The 22,152-nt window shown below is 47.5% G+C and overlaps 1 long non-coding RNA gene across 1 annotated transcript; it reads right to left on the reverse strand.

Annotated features, from left to right (window-relative positions):
• Window positions 1–17,115: 17,115 nt before the first annotated feature.
• On the reverse strand, window positions 17,116–21,779 carry LOC121817386 (uncharacterized). The gene is made up of 3 exons (XR_006057268.2): window positions 21,527–21,779; window positions 20,189–21,123; window positions 17,116–17,814 (listed from the first exon to the last, which is right to left on the reverse strand). It is a non-coding gene; the product is annotated as an uncharacterized LOC121817386 (long non-coding RNA).
• Between the last annotated feature and the right edge of the window lie 373 nt (window positions 21,780–22,152).

Below are 22,152 nucleotides of genomic sequence, written 5' to 3' on the forward strand. Positions count from 1 at the left end.
TCTAAACTGGGTAATGGAAAAAAAAGCTCACAGATCCCAACTATGAGCTAACATAGTTAATCTGTTACTGGGATGGAGCCTTAAATAAAATCTCCCGGCTGATAAGGACAGCAGATACAATGTTACCCTTGACTGGGTCCCATCTTATTTCCTCCCCCGGCCCCCGTTTCGGAAGCTCACGCCCGGCCAGTGACCCACTGCCCCACCCTCGTCCCCAGCAAGGCTGTCCACAATCTCGTCCTCTCTCTTGGCCATCTCGCAGACCACACATTGAAGATCGCAGTGTCACGAGATCAAAGGGTTCTGGAATCCTGAGATATTGCATGATAAGGAGCCACCAAGGAAAGCCATCTGACCAGCGCGATGTGAACAAGAAGACTCCTTTGTGCTGTAAAGCCCCTGAAATCCTCAGTTTATCTGTTAGACATCGTGACCTTCCCTAGTCCCACAGAATACGTGTTCCCTAAGTCTTGTGATCTGACAGTAAATAACAGCATTCCTTAAAGCGAGTAGCATATGCTAAATAAAACTTGTCACAGGAAACATTATTCGGAGACCAACACATAGCGTGGATTACAGAAACTGACCAAAGCCCATTTATCACCCGAGAGGAAGCCTCCCTCCTTGTTTCGGCCAAATGTCCTGCGTGGCGCTGGAGTCCCGCCCGTGGCCTGGCCAATTCCCCCTTTTCTAGTCTCGCCTTCTCCTGGCCTCTCATCTTATTTCCGGAGACACCAAGCCTCCTGTGTTCCTCGCATAGACTCTTCCATCTCACGACCCTGCTCTTTCTTTTCCTCCTGCCTAGACCATTTTCCCGGCCTTCTTTGACCTGTCGATTTTCAGCAAAAGGTGGAGAACCACGGGAGTGACACAGAACAAGGGGTCCACCCCACAAGCAACCAGCAGGAGCTGGACGCACAGCGTACTCTCGGCCGAAGTCCCGAGGGCAGGCAGGTGGCAAAGAAAGGTGGGCGAGCAGTGGGATCCGCTGGGAGTGCGGAAGGCTGAGCGGAGCCCAGGCTGGCCTCTCACGGCCCTGCCTCTGGGGGTGCCTCCAGGAGGCTGGCCTCCTTCATCAGAGAGATGCCCACTCCCCTGGCCCAGGAGCCAGAGAGGCTGAAGGAGGGAGGCCGGTGGGGACAAATCCTCCTCCCGCAAGGTGGGACCTCGTGGGCCCCCGCAGGCCCTGTGCAGATGGATGTCTGGACACAAACACGGCTGCAGCTCCTCTCCCACCTTCCTGACCCCACGTAAGTGTCTCCTGGGGTTTGTTCTAGCCCAGGACCCTGCAGGAAAGGGGGCCCTGAGCAATGTCGTTCCACCTTAGCCGAGTGACCCACTACGAGCTCACCACATGGGCTATCATCTATTCATTTTTTTAAAATTGAAGTACACTTGACTTCCCTGGTGACTCAGATGGTAAAGAATGTTCCCGCAATGCAGGAGATGTGGGTTCGATCCCTGGCTCCGGAACATTCCCTAGAGAAGGAAATGGCAACCCACTCCAGTATTCTCGCCTGGAGAATCTCATGGACAGAGGAGCCTGGTGGGCCACACAGTTCATGGGGTCGAAAAGAGTCGGACACAACTGAGTGACTCAGCACGTGTGCCCTCAAAGATCCTCATTAAAAGCACAGGCAGAGAAGGACAGGAAACGCTTCCGCCTCCCCTCTAGCTCTCCAGTCGGAAGGCAGGTGTCCCCCGCCTCCCAAGCAGGTCGCACACGGAGCAGTCCCCTAACTAGGGGATGGAGGGCATGTGAGTTTCGAAGGGGCGCTAACGATCAGTGAAGTTTTCTCAGGTGACAGGTGTAGCTCTCAACACCTCCTCTCCTTGGAGCCCTCTGGCTAGAGTTCTGGCAGGTGGGCAGGATTTACCCCCAGGAGGACCAGGGCTATTAAGTAATCTGCCCACAGCTGGTGCAGCCCACAGCTGGATTCCTCTGACTCCAGCTGCAAGCTCATTCCGCTGGCCCCCACATCCCCTCCCCACCGCAGGCTGGGGGCTGCAGGTGGCTGGAATGGCCCGGTGACTCAGAGGGGCCTCAAACTAGGGGAGAAAGAAGAGAGCCATCATCTGGAGCTCTTTAAAGGCCCGGGGTGCCCGTAGACAGTCCTCCCTGGCTGACCCCGCCCTCCTCCCACCGAGGCCCAAGGGCGGGGCCAGGGCTGGACTCCAGCACCTCCTCCCTTCTCCCCACCCTGTCCTCCCCACCCTGGGGCGGCTCTGGGTGAAGCGGCTGCCCTTGCTCCTTCCGTGTCTACCTCCCGCCCACATCTTCTCCTAATGCCCCGGCGGGTTTGGGTGGCTCTGCTGCTGGGGGCTGCCCTGGATGCCCTTGTTTGAAACAGAGCCCTCCAGGGAAGTGAGGGGTGGGTCACAGGCTGGGATTTACCCCACATCCCCACCACCCCTGCGCTGGCTTGACTTCATTCCCAGGCTCTCCGGCTGTGACCACCTGATGTCTCAGACCTCTTGGCTTCAGGATCAGAGGTCCATCCCTTTGGGAGGATCTCAGAGGGTGGCTCGGTGAGGTGGCCTTTGGACTCAGACCAGCCTGAGTGTGCGTTCTCCAGATCGTGGCTTCTACTCCGCTGCCTCCCTTGTCCGGGCCCTTCCTCCCTCGTCTCCAAGATGAACGCCGTGTCCATGCTTGAGTGGTTGGCAGGGTGGGTGGGAAGGAGGCCTGGGAAGCCTTAGTGCAGAGCCGGGCACACAGCAGGCACAGTGGTGGGGATGCTGGGGCAGCTGCTCCTATGCCATCCCACTGGGAGACGTGGAAGGGAGTGGCTGGACTTACAGCAAGCTCGTGGGTCTTTTCTTATTTTTTTTTTTTAATTGAAGTATAGTTGATTTAGGGGCTTCCCCCAATGGCTCAGCCAGTAAAGAATCCGCCTGCAATGCAGGAGACACAGGAAACGCAGGTTTGATCCTTGCGTCAGGAAGATCCCCGGAGAAGGAAATGGCAACCCACTCCAGCATTCTTGCCTGGAAAACTCCACCAACAGCCTGGTGGGCTATTGTCCAAAGTATCACAAACAGTCAGACACGACTGAGAGACTCAGCACACGCCCACAGTTGATCTACAACGCTGTGTTCATTTCTGCTGTACAACAAAATGGCTCAGTTATACACGTATCTAACTTAAACGTTTTAAAAATATTTATAAAAATAAAAATATTATTATTACTTTTTTTTTAGTTTTGGGTAGTAAATGCAAACTGTCACATCTAGATTGGATAAACACACCAAGTGGGGAGAAGGAGGCTGGGATGAGCTGGGAGATTGAGGTTGACAGATATACACTGCTGTATATAAAATACAGCATAAAATATTGTATAAAATAGATAACTGAGACCAAACTGTATCGCTCAGGGAGCTCTTCCCAGATGGGAAGGAAATCCAAAAAAGAGGGGATATATGTACATGTGCGGATGATTCACTTTGTTGCACAGTAGAAACGCAACATTGTAAAGCAACTATAATCAACTTTAAAAATCTGATGGGCAGACAACAACGTCCTACTGTATCGCACAGGAAACTATAACCGATTTCCTGGGCTAGATAGTAATGGAAAATTTCTTCTGCCTGGCAGGCGGATTCTTTACCAACTGAGCTATCCGGGAAGCCCGCCATATATACTTACATATGTATATACATGTTTCCCAGGTGGCACTAGTGGTAAAGAACGTGCCTGCCAGGAGACGTAAGAGACGTGAGTTCCATCCCTGAGTCGGGAAGATCCCCTCAAGGAGGAAATGACAACCCACTCCAGTATTCTTGCCTAGAGAATCCCCATGGACAGAGGAGCCTGGTGGGCTACAGTCCAGAGGGTCGCAAAGAGTCAGACACAGCTGAAGCAACTTAGCGTGCATACGCGCACACACACACACACATATATAAGTTCATGATTCTTATGACCCTCAGTCACTCAGCCCACAGGGCCTCGGAACAATGTAGCCCTACTAAAACCACTCCTGTTTCTCCAAAAGCAAACACAACTTCTCTCCTTGATCAAATGGGAGTCACTCATTCCCTGGAATATCTACAGCATGGAACTCCCGAGTCCCGTGCTGGATGTGGGGAGGGGTCATTCAAAGACATTGAAGACACATGTCCTGGCTTCAAGGAGCTTTCCATCTGTGTCCCATAAGAGAAAGATATTTGGATCGTGTGAAGAAGGGGTTAATAGCAGCTCTGCCTGCCTTTTATGCTGTTGCTACTTCGAAGCAGTAAATTCTCATCTGAACTGCACTTGACCCGGTGCACACAATCATGTTATTCATATTCTTATAAACAGAGGGTACAGTATGTATAATTTCCTAGATTTCTGGGAGGAGATGTATCATAACTAAACTCCAGCTTTTCCTTCAGAGAACCCGTCCCATTTGTTCCTGGTTAGCTTCAAAGCAGAAACTAATTTTTTCCTTTTATGTGTCAGAAAGTTGAGTGAAATTTGTCACTTGTTTTTATGAAAAATTCTTTGCCTTTGCCTTCTTGGCTTAAAAAAAAAGAAAAGGAAAAGAAAAACACCCACAACAACTCACACTTCCTCCACGGCACAGGGCACTTGAAGCACAGTGACAGGAGGCGGGTGTCACTTCTAGTCATGGAAACGAACAGGAGTTCCATGGAATGGCCTGACCCCGTCTGTCCGACCAGTCTATTTTGAAGTGTCTGCTGTGGAAGCAAGACCACTGGTGACATCTTGTTCCAATTTAAGCAGAGTTGAGCTGTGGGCCAGCGCCTTCAAATCATAACCAGCTCAGAAATTACCTCCTACCAAAAAACCACAAGGGTTAGGCTCTGTAAGAATCAGTCCCGGAAAAGTTGGAACTCTCCGATCCAAGCATATTTCTGAAGCCATCCAGGCAAGAACAGCGTTTGCCTTTTCTTTAGTGGGGGGTGGGGGTGGGGTGGCGGGGGGGATGTCTTGTTTGTCCTGGGATGAATTACCAGGGTGGTTGGGGTGATGAAGAGTAGTTTTATTTTGCCTTAAAATGAACTGACTGCTCTTTGACCACTTTTCTGGGAGCCAGAGCTATTTAGAAGATGTTCAACCTATTTTTACCTTTCTATAGACCTATTTAATAGAGATACCGTGTCATTAGCAAATTCCCCAAAAAACATGAGCTGACACACTGTCTCAGAAATGACTCAGAATCAACAGGATGTCTCTCTAGGAGCACAGTTCTCCCAGGGAAAGGCTCCCTCTGGCCTGCATTTTCCATCCCAGCCAGGCCTTGGTTCACCCAGAGGGCCACGGAGACTGTGACATTGCAGGGAGGTTCCCTGTCTGCCTCCCACACCCCAAACATTATTATATACACCATGGCTTTGAGCTCTCAGTTATTCAATGTCTTTAAGTTCAAGCGACCAGTGAGCAAGGAAAGAAACAGGAGTGGCCCTGAGATGATTCAGATAGGCTGAATCCACCCAGGATGAATGAGCAGCCAGCTCACAGCTAGGCTCTAGGAGTGTGTGTCACCATGGAGAGGATGAAAGGGGGAGAGTTGAGGGCGGAGGTCAGCAGTGGCCACCTGGGCCGCTCTTGCAGCAGAGGTGGGCAGTACTGGTTTAGGGCACCAGCTGGCTCCTCAACCCACCTGCGGTGGTCACCAGTGTTATGAGCCAAACGGTGTCCTCCCCCTCAAAATTCATACACTGAAGCTCTAAGCCCAACTATTTCAGAATGAGACTGTGTTTGCAGAAAGGACGTTTGAAGAGGCAGTTGGGTTTCTCTGGTGGGTCAGTGGTAAAGAATCCACCTGCCAGTGCAGGAGACATGGGTTCGATCCCTGGTCCAGGAAGATCCCACCTGCTGCGGAGCAACTAAGCCCGTGTGCTACAACTACTGAGCCTATCCTCAGCTATCTACTGCTACTGCTAAGTTGCTTCAGTCGTGTCCGACTCCATGCAACTCCAGAGATGGCAGCCCACCAGGCTCCCCCGTCCCTGGGATTCTCCAGGCAAGAATGCTGGAGTGGGTTGCCATTTCCTTCTCCAATGCATGCAAGTGAAAAGTGAAAGTGAAGTTGCTCAGTCGTGTCCGACTCTTAGACACCCCATGGACTGCAGCCCACCAGGCTCCTCTGTCAATGGGATTTTCCAGGCAAGAGCACTGGAGTAGGGTGCCATTGCCTTCTCTAGGTTCTGTAAAATGAAATTATTCTGGAATTGCTGCCAAACTTCATGTATTTCCAAAATTTTCTCAGATTAAGGAAATTCAAAAAAGTCTTTCTTTGGGATTTTAAAATTAGGAAAAGTTCACGGTGAGGTGGAAGGGAGGCTCAAGAAGGAGGGGATATATATATATATATATATATATAGCAACTAATCAACATTGTAAAGCAATTATATTCCAATAATAAATTTATTCAAGAAAAAGAAAAAATCAGGAAAAATATTAGCCTCGGGAGGCAAGAGAAGACGAAATGGTTGGATGGAATCACTGACTCAATGGACATGAGTTAGAGCAAACTCTGGGAGATAGTTGAGGACAGAGGAGCCTGGTGTGCTGCAGCCCATGGGTCACAAAGAGTTGGACACGACTTACTGACTAAACATCAACAAATAACCTCTGAGACGTGTTTGTGGCCACAGTCTCTAATCTATTTCTGTTTTCCTCACTCTTTTCATTGTCAAATGCTGGATGTTCCCCACCTCTCTTTCCCCAGGCCCTTTAAATCCCCAGTCACCCGGCTTCATCCACCCTACCACCCCACCCCCATCACCAACAGCATCTCTAAGCCACTTCTTTTTTTAAAAAAAAAAATGTTGATAGGATGCAAAACAATAGTAATTCCATCCACTTTTTAAATTGAAATGAACTTGATTTACAATATCATGTTAGTTCCACGTGTACAAACTGGTTCCAAACTGGGAAAGGAGAACATCAAGGCTGTATATTGTCACCCTGTTATTTAACGTATATGCAGAGTACATGATGAGAAATGCTGGGCTGGATGAAGCACAAGCTGGAATCAAGATTGCTGGGAGAAATATCAGTAACCTCAGATATGCAGATGACATCACCCTTATGGCAGAAAGTGAAGAGGAGCTAAAGAGCCTCTTGATGAAAGTGAAAGCTGCTGCTGCTGCTGCTAAGTTGCTTCAGTCATGTCCGACTCTGTGCAACCCCATAGACGGCAGCCCACCAGGCTCCCCCGTCCCTGGGATTCTCTAGGCAAGAACAGTGGAGTGGGTTGCCATTTCCTTCTCCAGTGCATGAAAGTGAAAAGTGAAAGTGAAGTCACTCAGTCGTATCCAACTCCTAGCAACCCCATGGACCTCAGCCTACCAGGCTCCTCCATCCATGGGATTTTCCAGACAAGAGTACTGGAGTGGAGTGCCATTGCCTTCTCCAGAAAGTGAAGGAGGAGGATGTAAAAGCTGGCTTAAAACTCAACAGTAAAAGACTAAGATCATGGAATCCCATCCCATCATTTCATGGCAAATAGATGGGGAAACAATGGAAACAGTGAGAGACTTTATTTTCTTGGGCTCCAAAATCACTGCAGATGGTGACTACAGCCACGAAATTAAAAGACACTTGCTCCTTGGAAGAAAAGTTATGACCAACCTCGACAGCATATTGCCAACAAAAGTCCATCTAGTCAAAGCTACGGTTTTTCCAGTGGTCACTTATGGATGTGAGAGCTGGACCATAAAGACTGAGCACTGAAGAACTGATGCTTTTGAACTCTGGCGTGGGAGAAGACTCTTGAGAGTCGCTTGGACTGCAAGGAGATCCAACCAGTCCATCCTAAAGGAGATCAGTCCTGGGTGTTCATTGGAAGGACTGATGTCGAAGCTGAAACTCCAATACTTTGGCCACCTGATGCGAAGAGCTGACTCATTGGAAAAGACGCTGATGCTGGGAAAGATTGAAGGCGGGAAGAGAAGGGGAGGATGAGATGGTTGGATGGCATCACGACTAGACGGACATGAGTTTGAGCAAGCTCTGGGAGTTGGTGATGGACAGGGAAGCCTGGCGTGCTGCAGGCCATGGGGTCGCAAAGAGTCATACAAAACTGAGCGGCTGAGCTGAGCTGTACAGCAGTGATTCAATTATAACTACATGTATATGTGTTCCTTTTCAGATTCTGTTTCCTTATAGGTTATTACAAAATATTGGGTATAGTTCCCTGTGCTATACAGCGGGTCCCTGTTGGTTATCTGGTCTAAAAGTGAAAGTTGCTCATTCATGTCCAACTCTTTACAACCCCAGGGACTGTAGTCCATGGAATTCTCCAGGCCAGAATACTGGAGTGGGTAGCCTTCCGCTTCTCCAGGGGAATCTTCCCAACCCAGGGATAGAAACCAGGCCTCCCACATTGCAGGTGGATTCTTCACCAGCTGAGCCCTAAGGGAAGCCCAAGAACACTGGAGTGGGTAGCCTATCCCTTCTCCAGGGGATCTTCCCGACGCAGGAAGTGAACTGGGGCCTCCTGCTTTGCAGACAAATTCTTTACCAACGGAGCTATCAAAGCCACTTCTAAATGCTTCCTCAATGGCCATCTTCATCTCATAGAGGTTGACATCATCATCACCCCCAAATTTTTTCCCTAATGTTTTTTTTAACGGAAGGAGCACTTGCCTTCTGTGGAAACTGTATATGCTATCAAAGTATGTGGAGTTCAAGGTAAAGACACCCCCTCCCATTCTGCAGCCTCAGTGTCTTTAAAACATCTGTGTTCAATGAGGGACAGCTTTATGCCTGGGGACATCTGGCAATGACTGGCGATAATGTCGATTTCTACAACTGTGGGGGCGGAAGGGAGGTCAGACAGGCTACTGGCATCCAGTGGGTAGAAGCCAGGGATGCTGCTGCATGTCCTGCAGTGTGCAGGACGGCCCTTCCACGAAGGACGATGTGGCCCCAAATGTCAGTAGTGCTGAGGGCGGGAAAACCTAGCCCGGGGGCAGTGTAGAAATGAAACTGCATGGGCGTTTTCTCGCTCTGTTTCCTGACGCTGGCACTCCTCTTCATTCCCAGCCTCTTTTTCGAGCACCTACTCTATGCCAGGCCTGCGCTGGACGCTAGGAGTGAAACAGGCATGCTTCCCATGCTCAGGGGCTACGACCCCCAGCTGGGGAGGAGACTGACCAGCACTCACCCAAGTGAATGTGCAAGAGGGCACTATGTAAAAATACAAAGGAAGAGGGTCACATTTCTGAGAAAATAACTGAAAAGACCTAACTGAGGCTGGGCAGTCAGGCTGAGCCTCGGCAGTCAGGCTGAGCCTCTCTGGAGAGGAAACATCTGGGACTTGAAGGATGAACAGGTGAACAGGGAGAAATTTCTCGACACAGGGCACAGCGCACGTGATGGCCCCGGGGCAGGCCCTTGCAGGAAGAGGCTGTTGTGGTTGGAGTCCAGTGAGCGGTGGGCAAGAATACCGTGAAATGATGTCAGATAGCCAAGGGCGGGCTCAAGGTCACATATGTTAACCCAAGTATGGGGACTTCCATGGACCCACGATGGGGGAGGGCAGCACTGGTAAAATGATCACTTTTCTGGTCTCCCACTAGCTCCTCTCCAGGCTCAGCTCCTCCCTGCTCTCTCGGACAAAATCCAGGATGGGCTGCAGGAGCTTTCTGGTCCCTCCCAAGTCATAAAGTGTCCTCCAATCACTTCAAGTCACAAAATTGACTCCTCTCTATAATTAAGATGTCCAGGGCTTATCCATAACAGCCAAGACATGGAAGCAACCGAAATGCCCGTAGACAGATGAATGGACAAAGAAGATGTGGTGCACACGGAATGGAATAGTTCTCAGCCATAAAAAAGAATGAACGCAGGAAGTGCCACTTGCAGAAACGTGGATGGGCCTAGAGAGAATCTGGGTGAGTGGAGTAAGTCAGACGGAGAAAGACAAATACCATACGATATCACTTGTATGTGGGATCTAAAATAGAATACAAATGAATTTATTTACAAAATGGAAACAGAGTCACAGCAGAGAGAACAGTTTCATGGTTACCAAAGGGGAAGGGGTTGGGAGGGGTAAATTAGGAGTTTGGGATTAATGGATACACACTGCTACATGTAACAGATAAGCAATAAGGACCTACTGCTCTGGCCTGGAAAATCCCATGGATGGAGGAGCCTGGTAGGCTGCAGTCTACGGGTCGCAAAGAGTCGGACACGACTGAGCAACTTCACTTTCACTTTTCACTTTCCTGCATTGGAGAAGGAAACGGCAACCCACTCCAGTGTTCTTGCCTGGAGAATCCCAGGGATGGGGAGCCTGGTGGGCTGCCTTCTACGGGGTCGCACAGAGTTGGACACAACTGAAGCGACTTAGCAGTAGCAGCAACAGCATGACACAGGAAACTATATTCAATATCTTACAATAATCTATAAGGAAATGAATCTGAAAAACAATATACATATATAATTGAATCACTTTGTTATACACCTGGAACTAACACAATATTGTTATTCAACTCACTTCAATTTTAAAAAAAAGAGAGAGCATTGTACTTCTCTGGTGGCACAGTGGATAAGAATCAGCCTGCAAATGCAGGGGACACAGGTTCGATCCCTGGTCCAGGAAGATTCCACGTGCTGCAGAGCAACTCAGCCCGGGCACCACAATTACTGAGCCTGCTCTCTGGAGCCTGAGCACCGCAAGGACTGAGGCTGTGTGTTGCAGTTTCGGAAGCCCGTGAGCCCTGGGGCCTGTGCTCTGCGAGGAAATAAGCCCCTGCGGTGAGAAGCCCCACAGTGAGAGGAGCCCCTGTGTTCCACAACCAGAGAAAGCCCCGTGCAAGGAAACAAAGGGCCAGTGCAGCCCAAAAGGAAACAATCAATGCATTTTTAAAAAATTTTTAATTCCATACACGCAGAAGAATGAAGATGAACTCCTACCCCACACCATACACAAAAATTAACTCAGAGAGGATCGTAGATTTAAATGTAAGACCTCAAACTATAAAACTCGTAGAGGAAAACAAAACAAAAAATATCTGTGAGCTTGACACTAGTTTCTTAGGTATGACACCAATGAAGAAGTGGCAAAAGAAGAAACAAATTGGCTGCATGAAGATGAAAGACTTTTATGACACAAATGGTTCCATCAAGAAAAGGAACAAGCAACCCACAAAATGGGAAAACGTACTTACAAATCCATTAGGGAGCTCGAATCTAGCATACACAAGGAGCTTTCCATAATTCAATAACAGAAAGACAGATAACCCAGATTTTTAAATAGGCAAAGGATTAAATAGACATTTCTCTAAAGTAGATATACAAATGGCTAATAAACACATGAAAATATGCTCAATGTTATTAGTTAGTAGGAAAATGAAAATCAAAACCATAGCTACCACTTTACATTCATGAAGATGGTCGTAATGAAAAGGCAGACAATAACAAGTGTTGGCAAGGATGTGGAGAGACCAAAACCCTCCTTCATATTGGTGGAAATGTAAACTAAATAGGGCAGCTGCTGTGGAAATCAGCTTGGCGGTTCTTAAAAATTTTAAACAGAGAATTACCACATGGTTCAGCAATCCTACTCTCTGGACTACACCTAGGAGAAATGAGAACGTGTCCTCATAAAACTTGCACACGAATGTTCACAGCAGTATTGCTCATTTATAGCCAAAAATTGGAAACACATGTCTGTTAACTGATGAAGGAAAAACAAATTGTGGTTTACCTACACAATTTATTTGACAAAGAAAAGAAAAGAACGGAAGTATTGTTACCTGCTGCAACATGGATGAGCCTGGAAAGCACTGTATGAAAGTAAAGAAACCAAGGGCTTCCCTAGTGGTCCAGTGGCTAAGACTCCGCGCTCCCAAGGGCTTGGGTTCAATACCTGGTCAGGGTACTCGATCCCACGTGGTGCAACTGGGAGTTTGCACGCTGCAATTAAGGCTCCCATGAGCCACAACTGAGACACACATAAATAAATAAAAATAAATATTAAAAGATATTTTAAAGAAGCCAGTTGCAAAGGACCACATGTCCAAAATAGGCAAATCCACAGGGTGGAAAACAGATTAGAGGTCTCAAAGCTCCTTCTCAGAATCTGCTTCACAGGGAACCCAACCAGTGATAAGACAGACCTGCCTCTTCGTCTTCTCTTACGTGTAATACAAACAAAATACTCATTATACTCATGACCCCTCACCACATGCCCTCTCTCAGGAAACTACAGGAGAGTGTGCTCCACCTACACATGGGCGCAAGGATCCAGCAAAGGAGAAAGCTGAAAGGAAGCTGCATGTGCCGCTGCAGTGTGGGCCTGCCAAGCAACCAGCTCACTCTGGGGCTTCAGGACAGAGGAGTCCAGCAGAGATGTCTCCAGAAAGAAAAAAAAAATGGACTCAAACACCAACAGGTGTGCGTATATTGAAAATATTCTCGACTTTCAAAACAGCAGTAGGAGGTCAGAGACACAGTTCCCAGGAAATGAAGTCAACAATTAGACGACCAACTGAGGCCATGATTAACATCTGAGAAACCAAGAGAAAGAAAATAGACTCTGAGTTCACCCTTTGGCTGGGCTGCAAACAATGTTTACCTGGTTCTCACAGTGCAAACACGGAATATTGATTTAACAACAAAAAATGAGGCTCTTGGGAAAATAGGAAAAGACACGGGCTGGGATGTGGGTGAGGCAGGTGAGCTAGTTTCTCACTTTCTTCAGTCAGGGGCCAAAGGGGGAGCTCTAAACTTGGAAAATCACAGAGAGAAATAGGGTAGGCAGATGATACTGGCATATGGAAATAAACAGCATGAGAAAGAACTGGAAGGGCTGGAAGTCACAACTCTGGCCAGAGGAAAGCCACGAGGGGATGAGCAGAACAAGGAGCTGTTGGTTCTTTTTTGCTGTAAATTATGTAAAACTGTTTGACTTCTTAAAACTATGTGCATGTGTTACTTTAAAATAATAAATCGTAACTTTTTCAAAGTCAGCTTCTACCCGTTTTAGAAGTCGTTTCAGTAATGTCCAACTCTTTGCCATTCTGTGGACTGTAGCCCGCCAGGCTCCTTTGTCCATGGGATTCTCCAGGCAAGAATACTGGAGTGGGTTGCCATGCCTTCCTCCAGGGAAATCTTCCCAACCCAGGGATCGAACTATTGTCTCTTACATCTCTTACATTGTCAGGCGGGTTCTTCCCCGCTTGCTCCACCTGGGAAGCCTTTTCAAAGTAAGGGAGCCCCATAAATCCCTGATTGATTGATTGACGTTGATTGGTTCAACGTGAGCCGATGGATTATTTGATTTTCAATTAAAAAGTGCCTGGAATAAAAAGTAGATCAGAGCTCTTAAACAAACTCAGAGCTTGTCTCCTCCTGTGTTAACCACAGACCCCATCCACCCTCACCCAGCTGAAAACCGGAAACCAGCCAAATTTGGATTTCCCTGGTGGTACAGCAGTGAAGAATCTGCCTACCAATGCAGGGGACACAGGTTTGATCCCTGCTCTGGGAGGATCCCACGTGCCTCGGAACAACCAAGTCCGAGCACCACAGCTACTAAAGCCCTGTCAGCCTGGAGTCTGTGCTCCGCAACAAGAGAGGCCAGCTCGGTGAGAAACCCTCGCCCAGCAACCAGAGAGCAACATCCCAAGTCGCAACTAGAGAAAGTCCTCACACAGCAACGCAGACCCAGCGCAGCTGAATATAAACAAATAAATAAAATGGGGGGGAAATCATCTATAGAAGGAAAAGAAACAAACCAGATTCAGGGCCCTGGGTCATTGCCAGGACCCCCAAAACCTGCACCAGAGCACGGGCGCTTCGTTTATTTATTTAGGGAAGTCTCAAATTCACTCTCAGATTCAGAAAATGTTCTGTCCCTTTTTCAACTCTTATGCGAATGTTCAAACATGCATAGAAGTGGAACAAAGTCCCATCTTTCCATCTTCAACAATTCTCAACATTCTACCTATTTATTTTATTTGCCCCTCTCCCACCCTGCCTCATTTATTTTGTCTGGAATATTTTCAAGAAAATCCAAGGCTTTATGGTACTTTACTTGTAAACAGCTCAGTATGAACCTCCAACAGATAGGACTTATTTCTTTTTGACATAACAACCTTGCCATTATCACATCTAATAGAATTAGCAATAATCCTTTAATATCACGCAGTAGCCTGACTCTTAAGTTTGCTGATAGTCTAAAGGTTATGATTTTGAAGTTGTTTTGTTTGAATCAGGATTTGAAGGAGGGCAACACATTACATTTGATTGCTATGCCTCTTAATGTTGTTTTATTCTCTAACAGCCCCTCTCTTTATTTTTAATGTCATCGATTTGATGAGAAAACAAGCTCCTTTATCCTGTAGAATGTCATTCATTCTAGATCTGGCTAACTGCTCCTTTAACTTGTCCCTCTAGCTGTCATGTTTCCTTATAAGTTAGGTCTAGGTGGAGACCTAACTTAGTTAGGTTGAAAGTGGAGAAGGCAGTGGCAACCCACTCCAGTAGTCTTGCCTGGAAACTCCCATGGGCAGAGGAGCCTGGTAGGCTGTAGTCCATGGGGTCGCGAAGAGTTGGACGCAAAGAGTCGGACATGACTGAGCGACTTCACTTTCACTTTTCACTTTCATGTATTGGAGAGGGAAATGGCAACCCACTCCAGTATTCTTGCCTGGAGAATGCCAGAGATGGGGGAGCCTGGTGGGCTGCCGTCTATGGGGTCGCAGAGTCGGACACGACTGAAGTGACTTAGCAGCAGCAGCAGCAGCAGGTGTTGAAAGAGATTTAGCATCGACTTTTGGAAAGGAATATTTGCTGAATATTTGCAGTGCCATGTCCCATGATACATCACAAGGCTCAGAATTCCAGTTATCCCACCTCGAGAACCGCCCAGACTGGTTATTAGATTCACAGAGGTGTCAGTGCGAACTCTCCAGCATGAAATCGTTTACCAACTTTTCAGCTAAAGACTTTAGTATCACCCATTGATGACTATTGCCTGGACTCAGTCAGGGTTGCAAAATGAGATTTTCTAATGTATTCTTCACTGAGTAACTGGAAATCTGCTTAAAAAAAGAAGAAGACCTTTCTCCCCCAAACCATTTATTTTCCCTGAAAAGATAAATAGAATAGAGGGAGGACAAACATTTGATGCTTCTCTCCACTTCTGAATTGTCATTGTGCCCCGTAGCTCCAGTTGACCATTGAGGTTCGTGGGGGCCGTGCTTTCATTGGTTTTATCTTGTTAGTATCACTGGGAGCCCTTGGACATTAGCGGGTTTAACACATTTCAATCTTCTGCTGTTACTGTCCATGCTGATGCTCCCACTGTCCCTTCTTCGGCCCTCAGCAGCCTCCTCCAGTTGGATCGTGTCCTTGTGACTTGACCCCATCGGTCTTGAGAGCCTCCGTGCCCCTGGCATAACAAGATGCCCCAGGCTCACCGGGTGCAGCTCCTGCCCCAGACCTGGAGTCAGCCATTTCTCCAAGGAGTTCGCGGTCCTTTCGTGGAAAGTGGAGCCTATTTATTCTCAATTTACACTCCATCCCAACAGACTTGGAAATTAGATTTCCTAGCCCCAGATGCTTAGAAAGATTACATTAGAAATGGGCTGCTAAAGACAGACACTCACAGTTGTGAGTGGGACAGCTTAACAGCTTATTAATAGAACAGGAAACTGGAGGGAAAGTTATGAGAGGCAGATATAAGAACTTAAAAATTTCAGCCATCCAACCTAGCTCCAAACTTGCATTCTCCAAAAAGAGATCTTCAGTTTTCCCATTTGAAACCGGGAAACTCCTCTTCCAGTCTTCCCTGACATTTTATCTATCTCCACTATAATATTTATCCAGTTGTTACTGTCCAGGGCTGTTGGTCTAGATTAGAATCCCCAATGTCCATGAGAATCACCTAAGGAGCTGTTTATTATTTTTTTAAGACTTTAATTTTCCTGGGTTCACTATCTTGAGACTGTTTCACTGCTTCAACATCCCTCTGTGGATTCAGAACATTGCACCTGCCCGTCTCTATTCCATGGATGGATTCAGTTGTTACATTTCTGTGGTTATTTCTCAGGGAGGTTTTCATGGTGTTTCCAAATGATTTAAAAAAATATATGTAAGGATAATTATGCTTTTATTTTATCTAAAATAATTCTGTTCATGACTTTTATATTCATGCTCAGATGCTTTTCAAGAATTACCTATTTTGTACTCTCTTTAGCAGTGGTTGAAGGCCTCTGACTTTTCCCCACATTTATAGACCCCAGTTATCCCCACCAGCGAAAGGGGCAGGCTTAGAGGAAAATTTACAGCAAGCACAGCCAGCTTGCTGTAAATGCATCATCAGGAGTGAGAGGCGATGTGATCGGGTGGGGACAGTTTGGTTTACTTTAAAAAATACAATGAAAAAAAATACAATGAAAAATGAAAGCATTGTAATTGAGATAGAATTGACACATAACATTGTGTTAGTTTTAGGTGTGTGCTAAGTCGCTTCAGTCGTGTCTGACTCTTTGTGACCCCGTGATCTGTTGCTTGCCAGGCTCCTCTGTCCACGGGCTTCTCCAGGCAAGGATGCTGCAGTGGGTGGCGTCGTGGTGATTTGATGTATGCATATATTGGGAAAGGATTACCAGAGCAAGTCTAGTTAACATCCATCACTGCACATACAGGCTTTTTTCTTGTGATGAGAACTTTGAAGATCTACTCTCTTAGCAACTTTCAGATACACAGGACAGCATTTTTTTTAATATTACTTATTTATTTATTGTTGGTTGCACCCAGTCTTTGTGGCTGCATGAGCTTTGCTGTGGTTGCGGTGAGCACAGGCCACCCTTCCCCGCAGTCCTTGGGCTTCTCTCTGCGGTGGCTTTTCTCGCTATGGGGCTCTAGGCACACCGGCCTCAGTAGCTGTGGCCCGAGGGCTTAGCAGTTGCGGTGCCTGGGCTTAGCTGCTCTGAAGCACGTGGGATCTTCCCAGACCAGGGGTGGGACCCACGCCCCCTGCAGGTGGATTCTTACCCACTGCGCCACCAGGGAAGCTCCAGGACAATACCATTAACACAGTCACCATGTTGCGCGGCACATTCCCAGGGCTTCCTATCTGATAATTGAGTACCTTCTGACCTCTTCACCCATTTCCCCCACCCCCACCCCCTCCACCACCACTCTGTTCTCTCTGTGAGTCGCGGTGTTTTGTTTTGTTTTTTAAGATTCCACATACAAGTGAGATCATACAGTTTAAAAAAATAATGAAGTAAAATAAAATGATGTCTGGGTCCCATTCGCAGAGAGTCATATTCAACTCGTCTGGGAAGGGGCCATCTGTATGGTTTTAAAACTTGCTCGATGACTGTGTCAGACAGCCAGGCTGAGAGTCACTGGTCTAGCCAGGAACAGTGGAAGGGTAGAGACCACTAAGTCATCCTTGTATCTCCAGCACTGCATGGTTCCCAGAACTACCATTCAATCCACGCATAACTTGATTTTTGGCTGTGCTGGTCTTCACTGCTGTGCAGGCTTTTTCTCCAGTTGCCGTGAGCGGGGTTCCTCTCTGGTGGCAGTGTGTGGCCTTCTCACTGTCGTGGTTTGTCTTGTTGTGGAGTAGAGACTCGAGGCACATGGGCTCCGTAGTCGGGGCACACGGGCTTAGCTGCTCCTCGGCATGTGGGATCTTCCCTGAACCAGGGATTGAACCCATGCCTCCTGCATTGGCAGGCAGATTCTTAACCACTGGGCCACCAGCGAAGCCCCAGTACATGCCTATTATGACAAGAAATCTTGAATGAAAAATGGTTAATCCGGGAATGCCCCGGCAGCCCAGTGGTTAGGACTCTGTCCTTTCACAGTAGAGGGCTCGAGTTCAATCCCTGGTCAGGGAAGTAAAATCCCACAAGCCACGTGGTGAGGCAAAAAAAAAAAAAAAAAGGTTAATAATTTTCAAGATAGCAAATTAGAGACTGTGTCCCACCCCATCCCCTCAAAGAACTGGACCCAGAGCCACCAGGGAAACTTGACTGTATTCGTATTTCCAGTTGTGTTCAGAGAGCTCAGGTTTTCGATCATTTGGTAAAATATTACTCTATTGCTGAAGGCTTTATCCCTAAACATTAAATCTCCAGTTAGAAGGGTGGGCTGGAAAAGACTCCCACGGATGCAGAGCTGAAACCCACATGTAGACAAGTGTGGTAATGAGACTTGAGGATGATGTTACTGCGATGTGACTAATGACCAACAGGAGGTGTTCTGAGTCACGCCAGGCACCCCTGTGTGAATGAGGCTCACTGAAACTCCTAGTGGGAAGGGAGTAACTGTGACTTGCGTGACATATTCTTTTGCATTCCTTCAGCACTCAGCAGGGTGTTAGACATTGCGTGCATGGGTGCTAAGTTGCTTCAATCATCTCCAACTCTTTGCAGCCCCATGGACTATAGCCCATCAGGCTCCTCTGTCCATGGGATTCTCCAGGCAAGAATACTGGAGTGGGTTGCCATGCCCTCCTCCAGGGGATCTTCCCAACCCAGGGATCAAACTGAGTCTCTTACAGCTCCTGCACTGGCAGGCGGGTTCTTACCACTAGCACCACCTGGGAAGCCCTAGTACGCACTCAATTAAATTAAAAAAAAAAAATGAAAGCGTTAGTCGCTCAGTCGTGTCCGATTCTTTGTGACCCCATGGACTGTAGCCGTCCAGGCTCCTCTGCCCATGGAATTCTCCAGGCAAGAATACTAGAGTAGGTTGTCACTCCCTTCTCCAGGAGATCTTCCCAACCCAGGGATTGAACCCAGACAGATTCTTTAGCATCTGAGCCACCGGGGAAGCCCACATGTTCAATACGTAAGTGTTAAATCCTTTGGAAAGGAACTGTATGTGTGCTTACCACCTGCCTTCTTGTGTGAGGACTGTATCTAAACTCAATGAGGGCCACATAGTCTGACGGTTCTCATTAACGTGATACAGCCACAAAGGCATTGAAAATATGATCTTTCTATTTTAGGCATAACAAAGAGCTACAATTTTCTCTAAAAATAACCTAGATTGGAATTTTCTTCCACCCATGAGAGCGCTATGTTTATGAACACACAGTCCCAAGACCTGTGTCAACAACATTCTAAAACAATGCTTCACTTTGATAATCACATACAATAAGCTTTGGGTTCCTTAAGTTTTCATTAGTTTGGGGCAGTTTTTTAAATCCTGACAAAGCAGGGATCTTTTTCCCCCAATAAAATGCAGCCCATCTGGTCAACAGCAGTCCAATCTTGGGTGCCTACAGAAGGACAAAATGTAAATTATGGAGAATAGTGCCCCATGCCCTGAATTTGGCCCAGACCAAGAGGGTCCAAGACTCCAGCCCAAACTCCATGCAGATTAGACTTGGTCCTGGGAACAGCTCCATTTTCAACCCCTGTCTCCATTTCCCATCCCTACAAGGAGAAGAGCTTAGGATAAGCTCCAAAATGAAGCCTTGAAGTGAGATTAAGCAGCTGTGGTCCTTCAGGAGAATTTTCTGGAGCTTTTCTGGGTGTGGATCAAAGACATGACCCACCTGTGAGAATGTAAATTGATGCAGTCACTATGGAGAACAGTAGGGAGGGTCCTCCAAACACTAGAGTTGCCATATGATTCAGCAATCCCACTCCTGAGCGTATATGTGGACAAAACTATAATCCAGAAAGATACATGCTCCCCCTTTGTTCTTAGCAGCACTCATCATAATAGCCAAGCCAAGGAAGCAAAATTGTGCACTGACAGACGCGTGGATGAAGATGTGGTCCACATATAGCAGAAGACGATTCGGCCATAAAAAATAAACTTAAAATAATGCCATTTGCAGCAACATGGATACAACTAGAGATTATCACAGTAAGTGACGTCGAAAAGAGAAAGAGAAACATCGCATGACAGTACTTACATGTGGACTCCAAAATAAGGCCAAGCAAACTCATCTGCGAAATAGAAGCAGACTCACAGACCTGGAGAAAGACCTGTGGCTGCCAAGGGGAAGAGCGTGGGGTAGGAGTTTGGGAGGAGCGGGTGCAAACTGTTATATATACAATGGATAAACAAGGTCCTACTGTGGAGCACAGGGAACTACATTCAGTATCCTGCAATAAACCATAATGGAAGAAACATGAAAAAGAATACATATATGTGTATGTGAGTCACTTTACAGCAGAAATTAACACAACATTGTAAACTGCGCTTCAGTAAAATACATTTTAAACAAAGAGCTTGACCAACCTAGAGTCCTTGTCACATGATGCAGAATGAGCTGCTTCCAAGTGGAGAGTGAGGACTTTGTTTATCAGTTTATCCTTCAGGAATCCTCAGGAGGGTGAGCATAGATTTGCCATGTGACTCCCAGACACTCTCTTGAGAGTAAGTCCTTATTGCTCTGGTGCCCTTCAACCAGGTGAGGTGTTTGACAGATGCAGGAACAGTCACATTACCAAATAAGAGAGGACTGGGGCCAGTATCTAAATTTCCCAGACCAACCCCGCCACCGTCTCCTGGTGGGACAGCTTTGAGTTGTATTTCACACAATTCCTCAGCCGTCCCCGGTGGGACTGACCCTTCCCGTCTCACCCGCCTCACTCCCTCATTTCTGCTTCCAAGAATCACCTCCTGAATAAATGACATGCGCCTGAGCAAGTCCTTGACTCAGGGTGCCTTTTGAGTCATCACTTCCAGACATCTCCCGGAGTGTGGCAATTGTTCAGGGTATTAGCTGAGACTCCTCTGGCTGAAATTGGCAGGAAATCCAACAAAATGTGTATTTTGATAGATTGGAATGTATTGGCTCATTTACCTGAAAGCTGAGGCTGGAGGTGACTTCAGGCACTGTGATGCAGATTAAAAGTGCAGCATTAAGGTCCGGCATCGCTAGCTTTTTGCTCTGTTCTGCTGTCCTCTGTATGTTGGCTTTATCCTCAGATAAGCTCTCCTTCCGTGGTCAGAAGGTGGCTATCACAGTTCCAGGCTTTCTTGTATTTAGGCTTCAATTCCAGCTAGACACAGCAAGAAAATCTTTCCCACAGATTTCAGAAGTCTCAACGCGCTTCCTTGGCTTTGCCTGGGTCGTGGGTACATGGGAAACTGACACCCCGACTGTGAATGTGGGTGTGTGATCGAGGGAATGGGGCAGGGGTGCCCTCCCAGGGGGCAGTCACACGTGGCTGTCAGAATAAAGGTTCATGGTCACCGGCTGGCAAAGAGTAACCGAAATCCATTGCAGTTCACTCCTCCACCACACACACACACACACACACACACACACACACATACACACACACACACCACACACACACACCACACACACCACACACACACACCACACACACCACACACACACACACACCACACACACCACACACACCACACACGCGCACACACACACACGCACACGCACACACACACACACACACACACACCCTTCCTCCCACATCTCGAAAAGTTGCCCCGTCAACTTAAAATGCATTCACCACTTCTTCACAAGAAGATTCTCTAAATCGAATCCTGCACCACGCCTAGGATCTCTGGAAGACATGCCATCCTATCAGCTAAAGCAGAATATCCTACCTCATAATCTGATGTGCCGTGTGCTTGGTTGTGTCGGACTCTGCAACCCCTTAGAGGAAGTGAAAGTCTCAGATGATGGGGAGGGATTTTTTTTTTGAGGGTTTTTTTGATATCACGGGAATCATACTAGCCTTGTCTAGGCTGGCTCTGAGTCTGCAGTTGTCATTCAAGGGTTGGAAGGGAGTCTGAGGTTTCTGTCTTCCATCGTCTCTCTGCTTCCACGAAAAGACCAGGACGGAAGCTGAGGGCTGGGGCATCAGGAAATAGGGAGCTGGGACCCGACACTTGCCCTGCCTGAGCATGAGGTCCCCTCCCTCCCTCACGATTCTTCAGCTTCCTGTGCTTACTCACTCAGTCATGCCCGACTCTTCGTGACCCCACGGACTGTAGCCCCCCAGGCTCCTCTGTCCATGGGGTTTCCCAGGCAAGAATACTAGAGTGGGTTGCCATTCCCTTCTCCAGATCTCCCCAACCCAGGGATCGAACTCACGTCTCCTGCATGGCAGGCAGATTCTTTACCATTTGTGCCACCTGGAAAGCTCACTTTTTCAATAGCTATTCCTTTCTGTAAAGAATTTATTTATCTATCTCATCTTTGGCTGTGCTGGGTCTGGTTGCCTGCGCAC

Source organism: Ovis aries, chromosome 20 (assembly GCF_016772045.2).
Source record: "Ovis aries strain OAR_USU_Benz2616 breed Rambouillet chromosome 20, ARS-UI_Ramb_v3.0, whole genome shotgun sequence".
Lineage (NCBI taxonomy): Eukaryota > Metazoa > Chordata > Mammalia > Artiodactyla > Bovidae > Ovis > Ovis aries.